At 39.3% G+C, this 19,914-nt stretch overlaps 2 long non-coding RNA genes across 2 annotated transcripts; both read left to right on the top strand.

Annotated features, from left to right (window-relative positions):
• The first annotated feature begins 2,922 nt into the window (after positions 1 to 2,922).
• LOC145420588 (uncharacterized) lies at positions 2,923 to 6,500 on the top strand. Its single transcript, XR_013901912.1, has 4 exons — positions 2,923 to 3,630; positions 4,776 to 4,828; positions 5,086 to 5,181; positions 5,719 to 6,500. It is a non-coding gene; the product is annotated as an uncharacterized LOC145420588 (long non-coding RNA).
• Positions 6,501 to 7,220: 720 nt separating this feature from the next.
• LOC113006531 (uncharacterized) lies at positions 7,221 to 9,403 on the top strand. The gene is made up of 3 exons (XR_003269769.2): positions 7,221 to 7,316; positions 8,054 to 8,114; positions 8,602 to 9,403. It is a non-coding gene; the product is annotated as an uncharacterized LOC113006531 (long non-coding RNA).
• The last annotated feature ends 10,511 nt before the right edge of the window (positions 9,404 to 19,914 follow it).

The raw sequence follows: 19,914 nt of genomic DNA, 5'->3' as shown, positions 1-19,914 counted from the left end.
TCGGCACATCTACTGCATCCATCTTTTTGCTACGATGAGAGTCAACAAATGTGGCATCTTCCACTCTCATAACACTTAATTTTGACAGCTAATATACACAGATTATGATTTATGCAACAGAATTGCTTCTGAGGAATTGTAAACAGTGAAATTTCAGATTGTGACTCGAGGACCATTCATCACCGACACTGTCACAGTTTATTATGTCTGTTCAATTCCACTTAATATGACAGGGAACTTTCACAGGGGAAAATAAAGTGCATATTACGATGAAAAATCGCATTGGCGGGAGTCACTAAATCTGTCAGTTCAACATGTGCATTGCATTGTATTAATGGAAGTAAATTACTAATCCCCTATTGTGTAGAAAAATGGTGTATGTCAGGTTGAGTGGCCGGGAGCTGACTTTAAAAGTTTGGGTGAAAACCAGGATTGCTCTTTTTTTTTTCTTACAGAGCAAACCTACCTCTGAAAACATGACTGTCACAGAAAATCGCTTTCACACACACACATATACAACGCACGACTGTAATGAAATTGCCTGTGCCGTTGCAATCCCAAGCGAAACACAATGTCACCTCAGTTTTGCGTGTTTCAACATATTCAGTCTCTCCTCTGGACAGTATGTGATGTCCTTTAACGCGCTTAACACCCACAATCTATCTGGATGAGGCTGCTGTCTACCAGCGACAGCAGCGTTGTGGAAACTGACAAGGTGACTTTTGCACATCCGACCCGATATGCCAGTGGCACTAGCTAAGCCAATGTTGACTGTGGGGCTTTTCCACAGTTTAATTTTGAAGAGCTGCTTTGGACCGCCACCAACACAACAAAACACACCACACTGCGGTCACATCTGAAGTGGGCATCTTATAACAATGTCAAAGGTGGGTTAAGTAGTGATCTCAGACTATATACAGTTTTAAAGTGTTTGATGTCAGACACCTTTGGCTGGCGGTCCACTTCCACAATATATTTATAGTTATATGCCATCTGAGTAAGAAGCAGTGACAGAAAGACATGTTTAAACCTTAGTTAGCATTTGGATGAAATTTGAGCCATTTTGACAACAGTAAAAATACAGAAAAATTTCATTATTTTATCCTGAAATGTTTCCTAAAGTGATACAAAAAACACAAAAGTCTATGGGTCGACACATTTTTGTTCACTTAGACTATTCAAATTTGGCCCCGGTCTACCGAGGGGGATTTTACATCAAGCAGTGTGGATCAAATCACAGAAAATGTAACTTGAAACTGTGAAACTGTGCATTTTTGCTAATGGGACAGTGGTGGCAGAGTTTTGGGGGGTGAGCTGACACTATCACGAGAACTGTCTGTGTTCAAATGTCTCATGTGATTGAGAGTCCCAGTGGAATTACCTGTATAAATAAAAATAAAATAAACTTCCACAAGTATTTTAAATGGATAAGTATTTATCCATTTAATGAAACAATTATTTAGCCATTCCCACCACAAATATATTCTCGACAGCAGACAATTAACTGAGCAAAACAAAATGTGGAAAGAAAGACTCTCTGACATCTGTAGCAACTCTGACATGACCTCAGTACTTTAGAATCCTGACCACCCCAGAAGTGACCTAATAACACTAAGTCATGGACTTGACTGTGACAGAAGAATCAGTCCTTCGTTGTGCTTAATCATGCCACGTAAAGCATTTTGCACCACCTTAGCAAAACAGGATTAACGGAGCTTACTAATGTGCCAATTCTTCATTCGCTTTCAGTCATCTCAGACCACAGTTTAAAAGTTACTGGAGAAATGCTGCGACATTTACACTGCACTCGAAATGTTACCCTTTTTAAAAGTGAGACATCGCGTCTCTTGGGGACAGAAAGAAGACGGCGCGTTACGGGTGCTGGGTTCAGGAGCCTGGGATTGGTTGTATACTTAAAGGGTAAGCGGTTTCTTCAGCTGGCATGAGGGGAAAGCAGAGACATGTCTGATGGGGTTCATTATCAGAAAAGGAAGTTCTTATCCTTATGGATTCAGAAAAGCAAACTTGTGAACTCTAGCTAACAATGGAAAGTGCACCTTGTTTTCTTACCACACTTGTTTTTTACTCTCATATTTGTATTCTTATCACATATTTGATAAAATTCCCTTTAGTGTCACAGGATCAATCACCTCAACTGCCGTGACAGCTTAAGTTTCACTACATCAAGAGTGACAACCCCCCATGCTGCTCGTTCTTTGTAAGTCACTCTGGTTGTGAGCATCAGTTAAATACTTTGAATTTAAATGTAAAATGCATTTGGTATTCATGTGCAGGAGTGTGTCAGCACCTGCAAAATGAGAGTCATGGTATAGTTGAGAGCCACTGTAGGTCTCCACTACACACGGGCATGACACATTAAATAGCTTTCAAATGAACAACAGCAGAGAGCTGGCATGTCTGACAGAGTCTGATAACATTATATACATGTCCGTCACAGTCATGGATGCTTGAAACATAAACGTATGTGTTACTTGGCTTCAGGAATATCACCCCTCACAGCAGAAAGCTCTAGATTTGCACTGGGCCAAGCTGTTGTTGGTGGTGGTGGTCGGGGGGGTTAGAGAATGAGATGGGAAGGGGTAAGCAGTAGGAGTGGGGGTAATGCAGAAGCAGAGGAGTGAAAGCAAAGGCGTGAAAAATGAAAAGCACAAATGGTGTTGACGGAATAAGCACCAAAGAGGATGGGGCAAACGCCTGCACACCTAATGAGTTCCCTCCAAAGACAAAGACACTGTCCTTCACAGCAGATTCCTGCAGCCAGTCCACAAAAGTGCAGATGCAGAGATGCACGGCGAGAGTATGCAAACAATTCACAATAAAGAAAAACTAGGTGCCTGTAGAAACGCTACAACATGCAAAAGAGACTCTATACAAAAGCATCACATGCAGTCATGCACTGTAATCCCTAACAGTTGTCCTAGCTCATAACTAATAAGCTCATAACACTCAAATGTCGTTTTGTAGTTGAGCAAACTATAAAGTATTGAGCTCTGTTGGCTTTTATGCAGCTTTAATTGAATAGGGCTCAATATTTTTTAGCTAATTTTTTTGGAAAGCTCAAAAAGTTTAAGAAGCTTAGTTTAGTGACGTTCTGGTGGGTGGAGTCTTGTCGCTCCCTCAGGAAAGCTGAGTCAGCCATCTTGAATTTACCTTGATGCGGGGAAGATTTGGCCAGCCCGTGTGGATTAAGAGTCCCCAACTTCAACCCACCACCTTATTTTTTTTCATCAACTGCCCTAAATTTGGTAAGTCTACGTGTTTTTGTTTTGTTTAAAGTTAATGTAGATAAACATTCTTTTTTAATTTTTTACTGGAAATATATTCGTACTTTGTGCACAGTGAATGTTTGTTATAAATGAATTCGAATCCAAGTAATTGTAATTTTAGAAGTTTTCGAATGTGACAAATACGTAATGTTATTTCAAATTAGAATGGTGTAACGTTTTGGCGGTTTTCCGTGGGGGACAACATTTCCCATAATGCATTGTATTCTTGCCCGGGAAGTTGACGGTTGGCAGTTCTAGCTCCATGCGTTTGAACTTTCTACTAAAACTTTCTACTGTCCGTTTCTACCGGTTGTCGTATTCGCCGGTAATGCACGTGCGTATTGTGAGTATACTTATTTCAATAAGTGTCCGTGTTACACAGTCAGTAGTTTACGCTGTTGAGCTGTGTGTGTGTGTGCTAGCATGAAGCGAACAATAATAAACAACGTGAGTGTGTTATCATTATGGTAATTAGACACGTTTGTATTTTTTCGTAGTCTCAAATGTGTGGTTGTGAGATAATCTCGAAATCCTTTTAACAGTTTAGAGGGGTATTCCACTAAGCGAGCTCTACAAGTCAAGGCTTGCGGAAAAATGCATCGCCTGATTCAGCCTAACATTATACACTGGTCGAACTCGGTGCTACGAACGACGTTCAGCTAAATTGTTCACGCTAATTCGACAAGGCTCAACCAGACTGAGGCGCCTCCTTGACACCTTTAAGCCAGACCCTATCGATCTTTGCTAGATAAATTGAAATGAAATGAAAATAAAGAGCCGCGTTCTGCTCCCAGGCTAAGAAAGAATCATTGATGCAGACTGTGCGGATCACAAATACTCCCTAACCTGTAAGGCTGGGGTGTCCAAACTTTTTTCACTGAGGGCCACTTACTAGAAATTAGGTAAATACCCTTAACTTTAGTGTATTAAAGATCACAAAATCACTTAAAAGTGGTCGAATATGTTATATTGTTGAATATAATTAAAGACAAAACTGCCTTCATCACAGCTTTCCATAAATGGATCTTTATTGATTCATTCAGAAAAAGCTTTGGTAGCTTATTTTCAGAACAGCAGCCTCAGATTTCTTCTTAGACAGAAGATTTACAGCACAGAGAAAAAAACAATAAAGGGGAAAATAGGACGGGTAAATTTCAAGTTTGTTATTTAAGTTATTAAGCTTAGCAACACACCTATCAACATTAGTTCGAAACGGTTAACATTTACAGACTGAACTGGACTTAATAACAGGAGTGCATATAATCTTAGTAAATTATTGTGGTGAGAATCAGCTGCGCTGGGTATGTAAATCGGGCCATCCAGCTGCGATGCTGATTCGACGTCACTCGTGCCAAAAATCCGGACAAATGTCACTTGATCAAGGAGCAGATCTGCATCAGATGAGATCAGCTGACTACATGCGTGTGTGCTGTGCAAAAAATGTTTTTGAACATTAATAAGTCATCTTTGTGCACATATTGTTTACAGATATCAGACTGCAAAGAGCTACAGAGAGTCAACATTTCACCAGTTGTCAGTGGGTGAGTTTTATAATTTGTCCTAATTTAAATAAAAAATAAATACAAAGAAATTAGAGAATTTTGCCCTGAATTAAAAATTCAAATTTTTTAGATTTTTTTGGGTTACCCTTCTAGATTGACAAGTTTAGCCCGTTACACAAAAAGTTTGGACACCCCTGATCTATAACAATGACAATCAGAACATGGCTATCCAACACTTTGTTTTTACTCTGCATTTGTGTAAATACTATTCTAATAGATATTGTATGTTCATCTAGGAACAGCATGATGTAAATACAAGACGGGCCCTCGTCCTTCGTGCACTTCCTGTGTACCTGCGTGAAGATGCCTCCACGTTATTCAGGACTTGTGATGTAAGTGTACTGGCCTCAGCATCAACCCCTTTGCCTAGCTGTTCAGTCAAACATATGACATCACTCAGAACTCAAGGAGAACCAGGGTGTATATCAGGAAGGAGGTTCAACACAGTCCTCATTTGACTTGTTTTCTCCCATATATCAACTATTGTTGAATAAGATTGTTACGCATAAACCAGAAAACATGAAAATAGTTGAAAGATTATTAAACAAAAACAAATCCACAGATAAAAACTATCTCCCTTTTAAAATTCAAGTGTTCTATTTTTTTGGAGGTGCCATGTTGTGGTCAGAGAAATGTTTGGTAAATAACAAAAACAAATATCTTGGCATATATTTATTGAAAACATTTAAAACCAAATCCAAATTAAGATTATTGTAATGCATCATGATGTATCGCAATATCAAATTAAATCGTTGACATTATAATCCTAAAAGAAACGTGTGACTTCTGAAGATTCACACCTCTAATCAGTAGCATGATTTGTGTCCTTGTGGGGCTGAACTCATTCTTATATTATTTTTGTTTTGCAGTCAGCAGATGGTCCAGACCTCACTGACACTCCTGTGGCTCTGCTGACAGTTGTCACGGATGACTCTACTGATTCGGCCCTCTTCAGTCCCGAAAGCATCTGCATTGTCGTTGAGGATGAAATACTTGTGAATGGTCCCACAAATCTGGCTGAGTCATTTCTCCTGCTCTTTGGGTACATCTATGCACTAGACCTACAATACCCAAAGAAACCTGAGCTTACATTCACATTTATCCAGAAGGTTGTGATGTGCCTTGAGGACAACAAACCACTGAAAGGGCATCTACTGATGCTGAAGAATGATTTGTTCAATGAGTGAATCACTCAGAATTGACTACTTGTTGAGCTGAGTATTGAGGAAGCTTTTTTTGTTTGTTTTTTTCCTAATCATTTGCCTCTTCTACCTCACATTTAAGATGAATGACTGTTCAGTTCATGCACTATTCATGTTTAATGTTCTGTTGCCTAACACGTAAATGCACTGCCTTGATGTTTGTTCCCTATAAGTACAGCAGTGGAAACAGTACTGTTTGTTTTTATGTATTTTTAAAAAAGAAAGTGAGCTGCAGCTGTCAAGGTACAGTAAGTGTTAAATGCCTCAATGTTCTAATAGCTGCAATTGCTGTTAATACTGAAAATGTTATTGAATTTTAGAATTGAGATGGAGACCCTTGGAGTCTTTTTCTCTTGTTTTATTTATGAAGCACTTTTTTATGAGTGAGCTCTGTTGTTTGTGCCTTTTTAAAAGCACATTGTGTTTAATAAAAAGTTGTTAAATTGTTAGTATGTGTAATTTCATGTTTTCTAACACTTTTAGCTGATTATAATTTACTGGGCAGTTTAGAATTATTTGTAAGTGTATTTTACACCGTATTTTAAAAATATTGAAGATTTTAAGGGTTATTTCCCATATTATAAGTTAGAAGATATGAAAAAGTTTGAGTTTATTTCCCACATCGTATGAGTTGCAATATCTAAAATATTTTGAGTGTATTTCCCACCTTAATTAAGTTGAAAAATATTGAACATTTTGAGTTTATTACTCCCTAATTATAAGTTGAGGAATATCAACATTTATGAGTTAACATTGAGGTAATTTAAGGCAACTGCAACTATAATTTTTATTTTAGTTAAACTTAAAACTTTTAAAAACACAACTAAAAAATTGTTGTGTAATCTGTTACACAACAATTTTTGAGTTCTGTGAACTTATTAGGTTTTACAGTGTGCATGTCTTATTAACATACATACCACACTGAAAAAAGTCTAACATGCAGTCATTCATTCAATCTAATAAGTGCCATTCAAAACAGAATAAAATCATTGATTTGATTGTGAAACCCTTTCTTTTTGCATTTTAAAATACCACTTTTGATTTGGATGAAACTAAATATCTGTACAAAGGACACAACGCAAAGTTTTTGATTTCTCTCAAAACATATATTTCTTTTCATGTTGAACAGATAATATCTTTAATTTGAGTCAAAGTGATTTGCACTTGAACACGCCCACCAGAAATAGACCGGGACCCATTTTTATTCTGCATGGCTGCTGGAAACATCGTGTCACATCTTTGATTAATTTCATCTGAAAATAAACGTAAGTAAAGCCAAGTGTGTTACAAAAGCTTTTATAATTTGTATTGCCAAAATTGCAGAAAATAACCCCATTTAAGCTGGGTCGACAGCCACCCCTAATTTTTGCATGATTGTAGCTGCTAGCTATAAGCTAGCTAGCTATCCTGCGCAACGTTAGAACTGGTTACCAGAAACCGACCATCACAGTCGGGAATGCAAGTTAGGCAAAAAGCCGTTTTTTACCAGTATACTAACTAGCTAGCGTTACCACGATGCATCGGTGGTGGATACAGCTAGCTAGCATAAGTTCATAGTTCATAACATTCATAGTATAACTCCGTGCTCCGCTTCGTTTGAATTTTTCTGGTGAGCTCGCGGTTTCTAGACACAAGCTTGTGTTTGTGCGCGCACGTTTGTCTCTGTCTCCATATAAATATCTGTGTGTTATGTGTGTGTACACCAAGCGCAAAAGATAATTATTAATGTGCATGATTTAGAGACAGAAATAACACGCCAGCATATAAGATCAATGACATAAGACTAATTCCTTCAATTGACTTTCAGGCGCGGCTCGGAAAAATGTGCATTTTCTGAAGAAATTGTAATTTTAACAGCAAAAAATTGACCCTATGCCAAACTTAGTCGCTAATGGCTGGTCTGTAGACTGTTTGGTATGTCATGTTACGTATTTCTTGGTTTTTCTATGTAATGTGTTTTATAGAGAAGTAACATTATTCTTTTTTTTCTGTATGCTTTCAGAACCACAGATCGCTCCATCCATTCCATGGCTGAAGCATACATTTTCATTTAATCTGAACAGGTATCATTTTGCATTTACACTGCACATCCTTTTTAAACATTTCATAATAATCTAGACTCTCCCTCATTATCCTCTCATTCACCTTGCTGATGTGTTGAGGACTTGATAAAAGAATACATGGTATGTCCATATCTGTTCTGTCTCTACATGAGATGCAGTCTCTTGATGTAAATTTGACAACTCTGCTATTAAATGCAATGATTAATGTAGGACAGTAACGATTAATCAACTCATCAAGTTAATATCTTAGGGTTCTGTATTGTTTTCTTTTTTTTTTCTTGGGCTTTGTGGAACATTTATGAAAATGTTCCACCACTGATTTAATTTAATGATTATGCAATTCACAAATCTGATTAGTCAAATAATTGTTCTAATAGTCTGTGACCAAACAACTATCAAAATAGTAGTTTATTATGGTCAAAGATTTATCAGGTGTGCCAGACTTCAGTTCTTCACTTGTACATTTTGTTCCATATTTTACCTCAAGATATCCCAGAAAGATGAAGCTGAGGAAGAGCTGCAGAGTACCACCATGGCACTCTTCGTCTTCAGGGACAACTCAAGCCTCCTACATCAGCCTCGAGACATCGGGATAATCATTGATGGTGTGGAAGTCCTGAATGAGTTGCCTTCTGTGGCAGCTGGAGTGGCAATGGTCTTTGGACTCTGTTATGCTCTTAATATGGAATATCCACGAGGATTCAGGTTCACCTTTGAGGCTCTTCAAAAGATTATGATGGAGCTTGACTTTAACAAGATGACCTCTAAGATTCGCAAACTTAATTGTGAACTTAACACTGCACAGTAGTGTGTTTGCATGCATGTGTGCATGTGTATGTGCACATGCATGTGCATGTGTGCTTGGTTGGCCTGCAGTGGTATTCTACATTCAAAATTTATAAGAACACCCATTTGAAAGGGAGATTTAAGTTGATTTCATTGATACATGTGTAGATTTTTTTTTTTTTTACATTGTACACGCACAGTGCACATATAAACATTTTTGAGTACTTGCAAATTGGTTTAAAAAGAGTTTTTATAATGGTTTTATGCCAGTTTTAGACAGGTTGCAGGTTTTATACTGGTTTTCAAAAGATTGCAGGTTTTATACTGGTTTTCAAAAGATTGCAGGTTTTATAAAACAAACATTTCTCTAATCATTTCTGCCGTAGCACTAAATCTGTATATTACTAATATAATAATATTAGTAATATACGCCTCAACATACGCTCATCATATTCTGTGATTATAGTTAAAATGGTTTGGAACAATAAATAATTTTGAAATAATTGGTTGGCCAACTGTCTTGTTTTTTATAGGAAATGCAGAGCATGTTTGAACTGAAATAAAATGAAATGTAAAAAATATAGTTTGAATATATGTAAATCAATTACCTGGCTTCAACACAAACATATTAGTTCATGTTAATTTGGTTCGATGTGAATACATTAGGTTGGTTAAATTTCAATATATTAGCTTGGTTCAATAATTAAAATATGGTTCTATGTAAAAAAAATCAATTTGGATCAATGCAAAATTTAAAGTTTCAGTCAAGTCTAGTAATATTGTTTATATCAACATAAAAGTATCAGGTCATATCAAGTGACTCAATTTGGATTCTATAAAGCCAAATATTTTGGATGTGACAACTGGATATCATTTTTTTTTTATTTGAATAGGGTTATTCTTTTTACAGTGCATGTCACGAATGCACCGACGGCTAAACGCTATAGAATGACTTTATTTTTAACCATCAGCAAAAAGTAATTGTAACACATTGCCTGGAAACTGGGTGTCAGCCAAACACCCAATGCAAAGGAGATCGAAAGGGAATGAGAGAGAGGGAGCGGGTGAAGCAAGGAAAGCAAGAAAACTGAGCTCATCCTCGGTAACAGAGGCTAACAAGAAACAGATGGAAGAAAGGAAAGAGAGCGAGCGCATCATACTGATGAAAATGGGGAGCAAATGAGGAAGATGGACAATATGAAAATTACTAAATCATTTCAAGTAACGAGTTGTCAAGATTTTCTCCAGAGGGAAGCGGTTCCCCGAAATCTAACAGCAGATCGTTTTGCAAATGTGACGCACGGTACATTTAACCTTTTAACTTCTCAGCCCGTCTGGAGTGAGTCAAATATTTGTAACAGTCTACCTGTGAGCTGCAGTTAGTTAGCTATCAGTTAATGCAGGAACAGCACGAGTAACTGTTCTTCTACTTTGGCATCCATAAAATATCCCGAAATGCCATCGCCTGATCATTCTGTGATTACTTTTGTGTCTCATGAACTCATTATTCATATGGACAGAAGATTCAATCTGCCTTTTCCCATTTAGTAATGACTAAAGGCAACAACAGGTAAGGAGTAAGTCAGCTGATGAATGTAGGAGATAACTGGTAGTGAGGAGGAAGAGATATTATGCTCTTTGCCGCTCAGGAGGTGATGTGTGTAATAGGAAGCCATTTAAAAATAGGCTAGCATTTAAAATGGGTTCAGATAGCAGATAAAGCAGCCCCTCTCTGCCAGAGTAATGAGTTAGGACCCAGTTGCTCCATTAGTGTAGACACACACACACACACACACACACACACACACACACATATGCACACACCCAGCTGTGGCAATTAGATGTTAGCAATCATCAGATTATCATTTTTACACAATAAGTTAGGACAAATCATCAATATTTGCCTGGTCAAATGGATGCATGCAAATGAGATGTGCTAATAAGCATTTGTGCACATGAGCATGCATATCTGGGTAGCATCTTTCTGGAAGCATGGTTAAATGCATGTTTTAGTGCAATATGAGTTTCTTTTATGCATATTCAGAAGCTAATGTCTACATGGATGTGCACTTATTGGTCTATAGTCAACATGGGACATTGGGATAATCTGGCAATGGTGTAGCAGCAGATTAGAAAATAAAGAAGAGCAGATGGGTCTCTTCACCCCCCAAATTCTTTTGTTGCCTGCAGTCTAGAAGGACAAGTTTAGTAAATATACCGTTAGCTATCTGTAACAAGACCCCCACAAACCCCCAGCAGAAAACGCAAGATGGCCGATAGATTGCTGATCCAAAAATGTAATTTTTCCATATGCCAACACAAAATCATCATTACATTTTCAAGTTAATTGCTGAGGTGGTGCTGAGGGTATTTCATTTAGAGAGACCATATTGCTAGTGAGAAGCTATTTGAAAGTCAAACCACAGAAGCTTAATGACCAAATTTACTGGTAACGTTAGCTGACAAAATAGAGGCAGGCATGGACAGAACAGGAAAGACCTCATAAAGTGTGCCTTTCTATTATGGGAACTGCCCAACTGACGGATTTTGCAGGGATGTTTAGGAGCTGTGTTACACAGCTGATCCCAGACCTAACATTTGAATCAAGCGAAGCAGATCATCAAAGACATGCAGATGCACTTAGCCTCAGGCCCAGCAGTTGGCTTTGCATGAAGGTCTGCAAACAACCGCCGACATCCTGCCAGTAACTTTAATGTCACCGAGGCCAAGAAGTGTGTCACTCCACTTCCATGTATAATGTTTGGGTCAAGGTATACATCACCTCCAAACACAAGTGTAAAAGATGCAAAATCAGTGCATTACCTGCAGTCTAGAAAGTGATCTTGAAAAGTCATAAAGCAATGAAACTTTTGCTTCCTTCAGAATAGATCAGATCTTTATTTCTGTTTATATTGCCACCGGCTTCTAAGATATGCCTTCAATTGTGGTTGTTTTTTCAGCCGCAGTAAGCTACAGAGACGAAGGTTGTATATTGCTTCTCCCTACTCTGTTCCAGCAAGATACCACATATTTCAGTTTCCATTGAGCAGCAGTAAAATTGACAAACAGTGATGCCTATTACTCAGCCACTAAGGCCCATTGTGGAGGCAAAAGCATATAAATCAAGTATCATTACCTACTGTATTTTGCTGCCCATCTGTCCTACTAGGTCACAGCAAGATGCATTGCACTTGATCAAAGTGAGTTCTATTTCTGAATGCTGTGGTTATACAGTCAGTATAACACAGGGAAGCAGAGTAACACAAGCTTTAAAAGAGTGTTGCAGAGCAAGAATGGGAAAAAGCAGGAACATGAGGTCATGGCTCCCCCTATGGTGCAAAAGGTGTAAAGCAAAATGTGCTGGGAGTGGAGACCCTGGGAACTTCTGTCCTTTCACCCTACTAACCTAGGAATGTCTGCAATCGCCAGCTGATGCACTCAACAAGCAGGAAATGAACAAATAGGGACAATTTTTTATTTCTCCAAAGTTTTGAGCATAATAAGGAAGGATGCTCATGATGATAGTAAATGAGCAGACACTGATACTAGGGATGCAGAAGTTGTTTGATCCAGTGTCAGGAAGAATCTGGCTGCTGAAGGCTGCAGAGCATGTGGGAAGGAGATCAGAGTGTTTTTATCCTGTTCCGAGCCTCAGATGTCAGCCTTAACAGAAGTAATGATCCCACCCTCCACCTGCTGCGACTCCCTCATATTAGTAACTTTGTACATAAAATTCATGAAAATGCTGTCTACAGTTGCCAGACGTTTAAGGAAACACTGAACTAGAGAAAGAGAGAAAGAACCAGAGCGCTGGTTTGGAAGTCACTACAGTGATGGTTACTGAATTATTTTTGCTTTCCCTGAAGACTTTTTTAACAGACGGGGAAAAAAAGTTCTATCCTTGTTGCAACTATTAAGGAGTTCGCAAATGCAGCAGTAAAAGCAACACAAAAAAAATACTTCTTTGTGTATCTTTGACAAGGGCCTTCACCAAGTCCTTGCAAAGATTGGAGGAATTTGAACCACATGTCGGATATCCAAGCTTTGTGCTTTTATTTTCCCTGAATGGAGTCTTAGTCAGGTACCCTTGGTTCCTGCTTTCCAACAAAGTAGGGTCAGGAGGTTAGGCAGGTTGCCATTAAGCCCCTCTTTATCCTTTCACCCAGCAACCCCATGCCCCACCCCCTCAACCCCATTCACTATGCAGGAGAAAGGATCCAGGCTTTGTACTTGCTTCGTCACCTCTGTGCCTTTAAGACTCAGGAGACTCGATCGTGTCTCAAGTAACAGCCCAAGGGAGAGGCATTTTCAGCCTTGCTACCAGCACCTGATTGGTGCTTGGTGGACATGGGGTTGGGGTGGCTACAGGCTAAGCGAGTTAGTCAAGATGCCCCTCTCCCCAGAAATGCTTTCTACCTCCTCCTAGGGGATCCCAAGGCTTTGCCAGCTGAGATATATAATCTGTCCTGAGCATTCTGGGACTGTCCATGGGTATCCTGGCAGGTGCCCTCAAAACCTCTAGTGGTATGTGCTCAGGAGGCATCAAGATCAGGTGCTGAATCACATATGGAAGAACAAATTTGTTTTTAGTGTTGGTAGTAAGGGGGAAAGGACCCCAAATTAAGCAAGAAATTGAACAAAAACTCAAAACCAGAGCATCAAAAAGATATATAAGGAACTTGAGAAGAGATAAAATTCTGGATACAAGAAGCACGACTCCTGCCATTTTAGCTGCGATGATCACTGAATATTCACATCAGGAAAAAATCTCTTACAATCTTCTCAGAGGGCTAAATGGAGTCTTGCTGAGTTCCAGACAGATCGGCCCTGACATTAAGGGATATAAATGAGAAATTGTGCAAATTCTGGGAAGTATTAGATGTACAGCAAATGTGTGGAGAAAGAGTAATGTGAACAGAAACACAGAGTGGAACAAGTCGCCGCTGATTAAGATCAGCCACTCACTAGTTATTCTACTGAAACTAGAAAGAAAAGATTTCAAGGGTGTTACATCAATACATGAGAGCGAGTGAGAGAGAGATAGAGAGCACAGTTTTCTATGAGGGGAGTGGAATTTACTGCTCTTATGCTTCATCAGTGTGCTGCAGTGGTGGCTGTAAATCTGCAGATTGATCAGGCTGCAGAGCCAAAGGGTTCCAAAACCTTATCTCAGAGTAAGGGCTCAGCAAAGTCGAAGACTCACTGTTGGTGTGAGTGATGGCCCCGGCTATCTGGCTTCCACCTGGATCCTGCTGCTTACAAGCACAAATATACACACAGTGTAAACAGCCGAATAACCTCTTTCTTCCAAAACCATATGTACATGCACTTCCTTATATATACAGTCAAGGAGAAAGAGGGAATGGTAAACTGATAAGACTGAGAAAAGCTTTGTGCTCCTGCAGGAGGTTTACATGCACAGACATCTTCTTCATGCTCTTCTTTCACAAACACTTCCCTGCAGCACAAGACTCGAACCTCTTGCAAGATAAACAATGGCCTCATCTTGGTTGGATCCATACCTTCCTGTCAGTACACCTTCCATGTCTGCCAAAAGACACTAAACTCAACTCAACTATGCACACTGTTGACTGAGGATTACCTTTATTGGATGTCTCAAGCCTGAAGGCTGAGGAGACAAGCAGACTTGCCTGCTAGGCTCACGGAGGGCATCTCCCTTGTTAATATTGCAGCAGCCTTTGCCTTCAGTAATACACAAGGTAGTGATCTCGCCTGGTGGATGCCGGGGAGGGACGAAGAGTTTGTGCTCGGAGGGGGGAGAGAAGAAAGCTGCAGCCTGCTAACCCCACGGCAATGATACTGCTGCTTCCTCCTGCTTCTCGTTGTGAGTCTGAGGGTGTTACATTTGAAGTGTTAGTCTGCTTAGCTGGCAAAGCCCCTAAAATAGCTCAAAAGGATAGCTGTGGAAGACAGAACCTGTTCGTTTCTATTTTTAGAGTATGCGTGTGGAAGACAGGGTGTGAACATGCAAAGAAAACGAATATGACCAGCGAGTAATTTACACAGCCCTTCAAGCTGTCGGCATATTTGTTTTTTATAATCTGACAACTTTGTAAAAAAGTCACATAATACTGATTTTAATAGATGCGATAAATGATTCAGTCTGGGCCATCACTGACGGGTTGTTTTTTATTATTATTATTATTATTATAAAAATGTCCTCCTGATATTGTTGCCTTGAACACAAGAGGCTCAGATGCCTCTAATCTCTGTGATATATGGTCTTCATCAGCTTTTTCAATTAATGCCAGACTAATCCAGTAATCATTTTGCAAGATCTTAATTAATTTAGTACTGCAATTTAGTTTCTCTTATCAAACAGTAGGCATCTCTCTAAAGAAAAAAAAGGCGTCCCTGTGGAAAAGTAAAATTCCTGCAGCCTACCTTGATGCTTCACTATGTCGTATCTGCAGAAAAGCGCTACTTTACACTTACTCTCCCATGTTCCGTCCCTCATTCAAAGCCTGAATAATTAGTATAGTAGTTGTTAATAGACACGTTGCCTGCTTTGCGCTAAAGCAGCTGGTTGTGACTATTGCACGCCTTGGTGAAGCCTGTTATATTATTCAAACTGTTTTGCAGCCAGAATTATCAAAGGAAGAGAATTCCAGGAAAACACTGTTGGGAATTGATAAAGAATTGCAACTGTCAAACAACACATGCAAATATACAAATGAAGACGTGGCATGTCCTCACTTGACAAGAAGTTATTATAAAATCTGGACACCAGGTTAGCGAGTAATAATGAGGATTGTTTGGTGAACAGAACACAGTTTTCTTCCTCACCTTAATCACAGACGGTCACAACAAAATATATATATAGGTATTTAGAACATCAGTGGACACTGTCTTAAGGACACCCACAGCGCTCCTCGTTCTCAGTGTCTTTACGAAATCAACGTGGTCCTTTGGGGCAGACACTTGTCTTTCTTGTGGCTGAGTGGTGACCATAACTCTTTCCAGATGCCTCTCTGTAAGAAATGGAAAGGTGGTTGTACAACTACAGGGTGAGAGAAAGTTAGCAAGGAGGGAGAAACCGAGATGGAGAGGATGAGCTCACTTTTCATTTGTGTTGGCTATAAATAAAGAACACATGCGGGCTATCCATCTGATACTCTTCTATATAAGCTTAGCCATAAATCAGGCTAAGCCAGAGCCTGTACAGATACACGTACATCCTTAGCAGATGGGGTAAATGGAGGGAGAGTGGGTGACTGGAAATCAAGAGGAGAAAGCCCAGGCCTGGATTTTCTGACCCAAAAGATATTGCGCCATTCATGCTGTACTTTCATTCCATCGCTCTAAAAGGTCACCTGGTGGGAGGCTATAGACTCCCAGATACTTTCTGTTGACTCTTAAGTATTTTTCTTGTACGAAAAGAAGGAGAAATGTCACATGTGGATTTCTTCTTAGATTAAATGTTGGACTTAGTAGTGATTTAGATTAATGTGCTTATTCTATGGTAAAAGAAAGACTTGGAATGGGCGAGGATCTGCAGGCTGAGATTTGCTTGCGTTTGCTGGTGTTGATGTGTTCTCTGCAATAATGTACCATCAGATACACCAAACTTATATCACTGCAACTTTCCTTTCTTTTTATGTCTTCCTCTCTGTCTGTTCCGTGTGATCCTTTTTTCTTTCAAAGCAATATTTCAATGACCCGTTTGTCAAATTAGACACTGTGTTACCAAAGAGCATTTTCTGGCAGGGCATGCGTGGTTGAAAAAAAGGGAGAGAACACAGGATAAATAAACACAGGAGAAGGAAAGGGGTACATTTTATGACTGATGGCTTTCAGTGTGTGTGTGTGTCCCTGCGTCATTTGGCACCTCATATAACTGTTACGGTTTCAAGCATCCGCGTACCTGTTATTCTGTCGCTCCACAGTGCTCAGCTCTGGATTTTTAGCTTATGATGGGATTTGTGTTTGTTACAGGTTGGTCAGAGTTTAAAGCTTTTTCCCCTCCCTCTCAAAACTGACACAAATAGAGATTTGTTAATATTTCTCGAGATAGGTAGCCAGGAACATCTAAGCATGAAAAAACAAATGGACTGAGACAGAATAAGGGAGAAATCTTTCTGGCTGTAGTTTAATGATAAGCAGTCCTGCTACTCTGTGCTGCTCCAGAGTTATTGCATTCTGTGAGGATGGTGGAGGTGTGCAGGGCAGAATCATATAAAGATTGGAATAAGACAGCAACAACTGCTAAGATAACCAAGCACACAGTATTGTTGTGTTTCTCTGCTGTAAAATACTATTTCTTCTCATTTTGATGGCCATTTGTCTTGCACTGACAGTGCCCACTGCATAAGAGGCAGCTCTGTAAACACCACTAAGTGAAACTGCACACTCGGTCCATTGCTGTGTTGCATCCCACTGTGCATCCCTTCAGCCAAATATCACATGGGATTTCTATGCATTTCCAACTAATTGCATGTCGAGGCCGGTGTTAGTCTGTACTATATGGCAAAATCAAAACAATACACTACATGCACAAGTCTTAAGGCCCACCCCTCATTTCTCTATATTTTGGTAGGAGAATGGGAAATTGTTACAGCCGTGTATGTTTCAGTGCTTTTCTGAGTCATTAATTTAATCAATTTTGTTAAGCTCTCCAACACCACTGGCTGAAATGAAGACCCAAATCTCCATCATGTTTTCCAAAAGGCTGTATACACTCAATGTTGTGCCTCCTGAAGTCCTCTGTGCATTCTGATGACAACAGTTTGAACCAACACTTTCAAATTTGGATTCATCACTCCATAAGACCTGTCGGCACTGAGTTTTAGTCCAGTTCTTGAGTAATTTGGCGTACCTCACTCTTTACTCCCTGTTTCCCTTCCTTAAGAATGGCTTCTTGACAGCCACCCCTCTCCTGAGACCATTTGTTAATGAGGCTTCAGAAAACAGTACATGGATCAACTGAAGGGCCGGATGCAACTTGGAAGCCTGGAAAACTAATGCTCAAGACCACTTAAAAAGTGGGAAGTGGCTTCAGATATTTGCACAGTACTGTATGTTGGAATAACACAACCAGCTCTTTAACGAAACTGGGTTATTATTCATGTTTCATTAATACATCCATATGTCCAAATATTTCAGTTAAGTGACTCATATAATCACATCATAAATAACATTAGTTTAATATAATTATAAGTTTAAAGAATAAAATACAGAAAGAATATTTAATATATGAGCTACCTAGTCTTAATATTTTATCATGTTTAAACAAAGGTATTAAGAGTAAACGTTGAAGGAAGTACATTTCATCAGTGTCGAGCATTCTTCTGTCTTCCTTGAGGATTACACGACTGTATTTTCCATCTACTAATACTTCCCTTTTTAAGAAAAACTTCCTGAGATTCTTGTTTCATGAATGGAGTGTAAGAGGAATAATGTGGGCGCTTTTTGTGTTTTTAGCTCCACTTTTTAGTTTGTCAGCAAGATAATTTAAAACGAAAACCAGGCTCAATTTCATGAAACTTGGTGGAGAGCTGAATGGAGGAAAAAAAACGGAAGCAGCATTTACATTTTACATTTAATAAAAGCTGGGCAGTCTGTATAATAATGATGCTAACAGGTATATATAGTGATGGGAAGGGCTAGAAAAACAGAGCAAAAAAGCAGCCATAAAACTGGGACATACTTTGTATGAGACATGACACGAATCGTGCGAGTTCACAGAACAAGTCAAAATTTGCAATGGGTTTTTGCACGCTTCAGTTGTTGAAATGTTTTTAATAAATTCTGGATAAGTGGGGAACTCAAGTGTGAAAAAGGGGAAAAGAACTGTCATTCAAAAACCCCTTTCGGAAACAAAAGCCATAAAGAAAGGATTCCACAGGGCACGGAAAATCCAAATTAGCTCTGTCGTGTTCATCTTACAGTCATTATAAATGAAATGAATTTAAGTGTCAGATTATTAGAATATGTCAGAATATTCGTGTCACTGTCACTCACCTTCCACAAGCTAGCCTGAGGTGATATCAGTGACACTAACACGGGCTAAAGCGCCACTTAATTCTCTTTCACCCAACACAGCACAACCCGCTAGTGACCAAAACATCTAGCTCATAGTAATCTGCAAACAGACCTTTTAAAGACAAAGACAAAGAGTCGGCAGGCGTTTACGCCGAAAGCGCTATAATGTACACACGTGGAAACTTTGATGGGTTTCAGTAGCGTTTCAGACTAGCGCTGACCTCCTTTAGCGGAGCACAGAGATAAAAATAGATGACATTTGTTTAATATCAGACTAATACATAACAGGTTTCAATTTTTTTCATATGCCTGCATTGAAGGTATTTGTGTGATTTCCTGAGAGAAAAATTCAACAAAATCCATCTCCTCCAGCCACATGTCTCTGTGGCTACCTCCCTGCTCTCTTATTCCCAGCACCTCCCTTCATCTGCCCACTCTGCTTCTCTGCACTCTCTCAAATGTCACTTTGTTTGATACACAGGGGTGAAGACCAGGGAGGCGCGCAGACAGAGATTTGGCTTACTGAGACGTTTGCTTTATCATAGATTGTTTAATCCAAAACCTCTCCTCGGATGAAAATACACCAGACTCCCCTGGATCGTTCCTTGAGGCATGTTGCCAGTTCATTCCAATATATACTGTAGTTCATTGGAGCCTGTGGCTGGTGGAACATATTGTATGAGTGTTTACTTTTATAGAAAGAAGATTTAACTGTGAAGCAGTACCAGAGTATCAAAACTACTCTAAAAGTTGCAATAAAAACAAAAATGCGTGTTTTTTAGTTTTTTTTTTTAATTAATTAATTTTTTATTACTAAGATCAGCTTAATTTCAATCCTGACTGCTAGCAGAGACGAGGTGAACAGTGTTTTGCTGCTGTGTGTTGTTTGTAATTGAATCCTTCCACGGCTCTCTGGAAAGCCATTAATCACTCACCTAATTGAGTCACGGACCAGTAATTAGCGGTGATTGGGAGCACGATGGTTGGAGTGATTCCCTTTGATTAGATACCC

Source organism: Astatotilapia calliptera, chromosome 15 (genome assembly GCF_964374335.1).
Source record: "Astatotilapia calliptera chromosome 15, fAstCal68.1, whole genome shotgun sequence".
Classification (NCBI taxonomy): Eukaryota; Metazoa; Chordata; class Actinopteri; order Cichliformes; family Cichlidae; genus Astatotilapia; species Astatotilapia calliptera.
Note: the sequence above shows the minus strand (reverse complement) of the source record. Positions and strands in the feature narration are given on the sequence as shown.